This window comes from Lagenorhynchus albirostris, chromosome 11 (genome assembly GCF_949774975.1).
Source record: "Lagenorhynchus albirostris chromosome 11, mLagAlb1.1, whole genome shotgun sequence".
Classification (NCBI taxonomy): Eukaryota; Metazoa; Chordata; class Mammalia; order Artiodactyla; family Delphinidae; genus Lagenorhynchus; species Lagenorhynchus albirostris.
In genome coordinates, this window is record NC_083105.1 from 1104523 (window position 1) to 1110722 (window position 6200).

At 51.7% G+C, this 6200-nt stretch overlaps 1 non-coding gene across 1 annotated transcript; it reads left to right on the forward strand.

Moving 5' to 3' along the window:
- Positions 1–1907: 1907 nt before the first annotated feature.
- Positions 1908–1980, forward strand: TRNAR-CCU (transfer RNA arginine (anticodon CCU)). The gene has a single exon. It is a non-coding gene; the product is annotated as a tRNA-Arg (tRNA).
- Positions 1981–6200: the final 4220 nt, after the last annotated feature.

The window sequence follows — 6200 nt, forward strand, 5'->3', positions numbered from 1 at the left end:
GGATGCGCTCAGGCCCCGGATGAGGGGTGACTAGGGTCACCCCCGCCAGGGCTCACAGCTTAGCTGGGACGAGCCTTTGGACATCTGTGTACCTCATTCATTCCTTAAGCGGGTACTGAGCGCCCACTGGGTGCCACCCTGTCCCAGCGCTAATAACAAACAGCACTGGCCCCGGAGCGGGGGAAATACCTGGGTCTGCCCTGAACTGCGGGGCTTCTCAGGTCAGGATTTTCAGCCCTAAACCCCAGGCAGACAGGGCCATCGGCCACCCTACCTGGAGCGGACCTTTGCCTGGGGAAGACAGACCACAAACAGCTGAACATGTAACTTATAACGGGGTGCCCGGTGCCAGTGCGAGGAGGAGGAGGTCAGGGAAGCAAACAGGAAGTGTGGGCGGGCTGCCGTTGAGAGGAGGGCGGTCCCGGCAACGCGGGGGTCTGGTCCTAACAGGATGGACAGGTGAGGGGCTGTGGCGGGCAGGTGCGGCCATGGGGTGCCCTGGCTTGGAAACGAGGGTACGAGTCAAATAAACCAACGTTCCTCGGTGTCTGGAGGTGGGGCTCCACGGGCTGCGACGGAAATGTAGCAGCAGGAGCTGGTGTTTGCACGTGGTAAGTTTGAGCTGCCTCTGTTCGCCAGTGCTTCTGTAGGGCCTTCTGGGCATCACTCCCTCAGTGAACAAAACAGACACAGATCCCTGCCCAAGGCAGAGAAGAGAGGCATAAACATTAAAAAAAAAATAAAGAGTAAATTATCTAGGACATAAAAGGTTTATTCAGAAAGAAAAATTGGAGCAGGTTAAGGGAAGGAGATGGTCTTGGGGGCAGAGTGGCAGGCTGGGTCTCACGCCAAGACAGGAAGGAGATGGAGCTGGTGGACCAACAATTAAAACCCAGTGAGTCGGACTTCCCTGGTGGCGCAGTGGTTAAGAATCCGCCTGCCAATGCGGGGGACACGGGTTCGAGCCCTGGCCCGGGAAGATCCCACATGCCACGGAGCAACTAAGCCCGTGCGCCACAACTACTGAGCCTGCGCTCTAGAGCCCGCAAGCACAGCTACTGAGCCCACGAGTCACAACTCCTGAAGCCCACGTGCCTAGAGCCCGTGCTCCGCAACAAGAGAAGCCACTGCAATGAGAAGCCGCGCACCGCAACGAAGACACAACGCAGCCAAAAATAAATAAATAAAATAAATAAATTTATTTAAAAAAACCCAAAAACCCAGTGAGTCCTTCCACAAGGGTAGAAAGGGATAAAACAGTTTTATTATTGGATGAGCATTAAGAGACTGCAAAGACAAAAACCTCACCCTTTATATGATCCAGGCAGGTACAACCCATTCCATACGGGATCTCAAGAAAAATAACTGAACTCGAGCCTATTTTGTGTGATAATAACACAGCCGCCCCAGCTTCTCTGATTCCTGTTTGCATGGAACGTCTTATTCCATCCTTTTACTTTCAACCTCTTTGTGTCTTTGTATGTAAAGTGAGTTTCTTGTACACAGCAAGTGTACAAAGGTGGATCGCCTTTGCCAATCTCTGTCTTTTAATTGGAGAGTTTAACCCATTTAAATTTTTAAAATATATATTTTATTTACTTATTTACTTTTGGCTGCATAGGGTCTTCGTTGCTGCGTGCAGGCTTTCTCTAGTTGCCGTGAGCGGGGGCTACTCTTCGTTGTGGTGCATGGGCTTCTCATTGCAGTGGCTTCTGTGGTTGTGGATCATGGGCTCTAAGTGCATGGGCTTCAGTAGTTGTGGCGCACGGGCTTAGTTGCTCCGTGGCATGTGGGATCTTCCCGGGCCAGGGCTCAAACCCGTGTGCCCTGCATTGGCAGGCAGATCCTTAATGACTGCACCACCAGGGAAGCCCTCCATTTACATTTAAAGTGAATACTGAGGGACTTCCCTGGTGGTCCAGTGGGTAAGACTCTTTGCTCCTAACGTAGGGGGCCTGGGTTCGATCCCTGGTCGGGGAACTAGATCCCACATGCATGCCACAACTGAGTTTGCATGCCACAACAGAGACCCTGCGTGTCGCAACTAAGACCCGGCACAGCCCAAATAAATAAATAAATAAATATATTTTAAAAAAATAGAGTGAATACTGAAAAGAAAGGACTTACTTCTACCATAGCTATTTGTTTTCTTATATGTCTTATATGGTTTTTGTCCCTCAGTTCTTCTATTACTGCCTTTTGGATATTTAGTTGATTTTTTGTGATGTACTATTTTGATGTCCTTCTTCTTTCCTTTTCTGTATTTTTTTCCCCAGTATTTTCTTACTGGTTTCCTTGGGAGTTACAATTAAAATCGTAAACTTATAAAAACCTAGTTTGAATAATACCAATTTGGTTTCAGTAGTAAACACTCTGCTCCTACACAACCACAGCCCTCTCCTGTTGTTGTCACAGATTCATCTTCATCTATTGTGTGTCCATTAACATAGATTTATAACTATTGTTTCATGCATTTGCCTTTTAAATCATACGGAAAAAAACAGAGGAGTTACAAACCAAAACTGCAATAACACCAGCTTTTAGCTTCTCCCATGCAGTAACCTTTACTGTATTCTGTATTTCTCGTGGTTTTGAGTTACTGTCTAGTGTGTTTTCATTCAGCCCCAAGGACTCTCTTTAGCATTTCCAGTAGGGCAGGAAATGAACTCCCTGAACTTTTACTTACCTGGAAACATCTTACTTCCTTCATTTCTGAAAGATAGTTTTGCTGGATATAGAATTCTTGGTTGACAGGTCTTTCTTTTTCTTCAGGACTTCAAATATGTCCTCCCACTGGCGTGTGTTCCAAGGCTTCTAATGAGAAGTCTTCTGGAAGTCTTGTTGAGGATTTCCATGGAAAGGCCAGAAGGGCTGCGGTGGCAGAGGCCCCAGCGTGCGCACAGTGGGCATAAGGAGAGGCTGGGTGAGGACGCTGCGGGGGGTGGGGGGTGGTGGTCAGAGCTGAGGAGGGGAGGAGAGTTTCCAGGAAAGGATCGACTGTCACCAGGCTGCGGGCCAAGCGAGGGGAGCTCTGATCATGGCCATCTGGAGACAGGAACTCACCTTGACGAGAGGGAGCCCGACTGCAGAGGGCTCTCGGAAGGAGGGTGGGGGGCACCCCCTGAGTTTAGTCAGGAAGGAACAAGGAAATGGTCGATGCGTCAGAGTTGCTGGACTCTGACGTGTTTGGCAGTTGGGGGGTTTCTAGCTTGCAGGAGCGACAACTCGTGTCGGGGGGCGGGCTGCAGCTGCGAGCTGGGCTCTGCGCTGAGGAGGGCTGAAGGGCTTGTCCCTGGCTGGTGGTCTCTGCCCCTGGAGGTCGAGCAGAGGCCAGGGTTTGGGTGTCCAGCTTGGGCCACCAGAGGAAGGGGAGGCAGCTCGGCAGGCAGGGCGGGGAGACGGGTCCTGGCAGCGGGACCTGCGGACAGCAGCGCCTGGGCCTCGGCGGCATCTGCACCTCTCGGGAAAGCTGTGCGCGCCCACCTCGCCAGCCCCCAGCAACAGGTTCCCACATTCACCCTCTTCCAGCCAAAAAGCGAAGAGCTGTCAGTTCCCGCAGAACCTTCATGAGTACAGCTTCCAATAAGATTCTGATTATTTTAATGGTATTTTAAACGGCTGCTTATTACTTTGAGGCGATTGACTCTTTTTTTTCTAAAACTCTTCGTGCGCACGTTTAAACATACTTTTTCTACGTTTCTCTGGGCGCCACTGAGCACAGCCTTAGGACAGGACACAGTGGGCCGTGGCGGCAGACGCGGACGCGAGTCAGGCTGGGGAGTGGGCCCCAGGTTGGGTGAGCCGAGGGGAAGATGCACCCTCTGGGCGTGCGGGGAGCGGGGCGGCGCATTCCGGGGCACGTCTGACCCCCGAACTTGGACGCAGCAGTGACCACTGGGGAGGACGTGTGTCCAGCCGGCTGGGGAAGAGGCGCTGTGGGTGAAGCAGCCGAGAGCTCGCGGTGAGGGGCGCACCTGCCTCTCCGGCGGGACCAGTGTCACTTGGCGCCTCGGGCGAGGGTTCTCCGCAGCTCTGACCGCCCCAGCGCCCGCAGCGCTCCCAGCCCTTGCGCCCCAGGAGCCTCCGGGGATCTGCCGGGTGCGAGCTCGGCGAAGAGCCAGTGGGATGGGCGGGGGGGCGGGGCCGGCCGCTAGGATACCCCGCCCCCAGCCTCAAAGTCTGGTCTCCGCCCGGTCCCCGCGGCGGGCTGGGGAGGGTCGCGCTTCCTCCGGAGGTCGGCGGCTGGGGCGCAGGTGGGGTGCGGAGAGGGAGCAGCTGCGGGGCGGCCCGTCGGAGGAGGGAGGCTGCCCCGGGGGACGAGGCCGGGGCTTGGCCTACACGCCCTGGAGGGCGAGGGGCAGGGGCGGCCCCGGGAGGCCTCCGGGAGCGGGATAGGGGCGGGGGGTTAGGGAGGGGCTGGGGAGCCTGGCTGCCCCTCCGCGGCAGGTTAGGGACGGGGCTCCAGGGCCCGCGTCTTCTGCCCCCCGTCCCGCCCCGCTGTGGCTTTTATTGGGGGGAAACATCTTTAAGGACACCTCCCTCATCTTGGGTTGCAAGGCTCTGTCTCGCCTTTGACCCACCCAGGAGGGACCCCACGACCATCTTCCCGGCTCCCGGGCGCATGCGCCAGACTGTGCGACTGGGTGCCCCGAGAAAGCGCGGCCGTCGCCCCTCGCCCCCGGCAGGAGAACTCGCTGCGAGGAGAAAGCCCGGGCGCGCGTAAAAATGGCCTGAAACATACATTTAAAAAATATTTTGTTTATCTAATTTTTAATTGTCACATAGTAAAATTGACTTTTAAAAATTTAATTTGTATTTTATATTGGAATATAGTTCATTTACAATACTGTGTTAGTTTCAGGTGTACAGCAAAGTGATTCAGTTTATATATATATATACATTCTTTTTCAGATTCTTTTCCCATATAGTTTATTACAGAATATTGAGTAGAGTTCCCTGTGCTCTACAGTAGGTCCTAGTTGATTATCTATTTTATATATAGTAGTGTGTATATGTTAATCCCAAACTCCTAATTTATCCCCTCCATTAAAAATTGACTTTTTAATTTTGGTGGACAGTTCTCTGAATTTTAACACATGCGGATAGCCGTCACTGTAACAGGTTACAAAACAGTTACATCACCCCGAAACCTACCCCCTGCCATGCCTTTCGGGCACACTTCCTCCACCCATAACCTCTGGCAACCACTGATCTGTTTTCCATGATGGTAGGTTGGTCCTGTGGATGGAAACAGATAGAAGGCAACCTTTGGGGACTGGCCTCTCTCACTCTGTAATGTCTTGCGATTCATCTGGGAGGTTGTGTGAATCCACAGTTTGTTTCTTTCGTGACTCGGTAGTATTCCATGGTCTAGATCACCACGGTCCGTTCATCCATTCACCCACTGAAAGATGTTTGGGTTGTTTCCAGCTGTTACAAATAAGGCCACTACCAGTGTTCATGTACAGGTTTGTGTGTGAACACACATTTTCACTTCTCTAGGACAAACGCCTGAGGTTGCGTTGCTGTCTCCCACGGTAAGCATATAGTACCTGCATAGGAAACTGAGAAAGCGTCTCCCAGAGTGGACGCACCGCTTTGCCTTCCCAGCATCCGCATCCCAGAGTTCCCGTTGCTTCACATCCTCGCCAGCACTTGGTATTGTCAGTGTTTCTTCTTTACTCGTTCTGAGAAGCACGCAGTGTTTCTTCTTTACTCGTTCTGAGAAGCACGCAGTGCTCTCTTATCAAGGTTCTAGTTTGCATTTCTGTCGTGGCTAATGGTGCTAAGCATCTTTTCATGTGCTTAGTTGCCATCTATACATCCCCTTTGGTGAAGCGTCTGTTCAAGACCTTTTGCATTTGTAGTTACATCCTTTTTTTTTTTGCTACACTGCGCAGCATGCAGGATCTTAGTTCCTTGACCAGGGATCAAACCCATGCCCAAAGTCCCAACACCTTTCCTATTTGTAAATTGTGTTGTTTTCTTAGTGCTGAGTTTTGTGGGTTTTTTTTTTTTTACATCTTTATTGGAGTATAATTGCTCTACAATGGTGTGCTAGTTTCTGCTTTATAACAAAGTGAATCAGTTATACATATACATATGTTCCCATAGATCTTCCCTCTTGCGTCTCCCTCCCTCCCACCCTCCCTATCCCACACCTCTAGGTGGTCACAAAGTTAAAAAAAAGTTAAAAGATT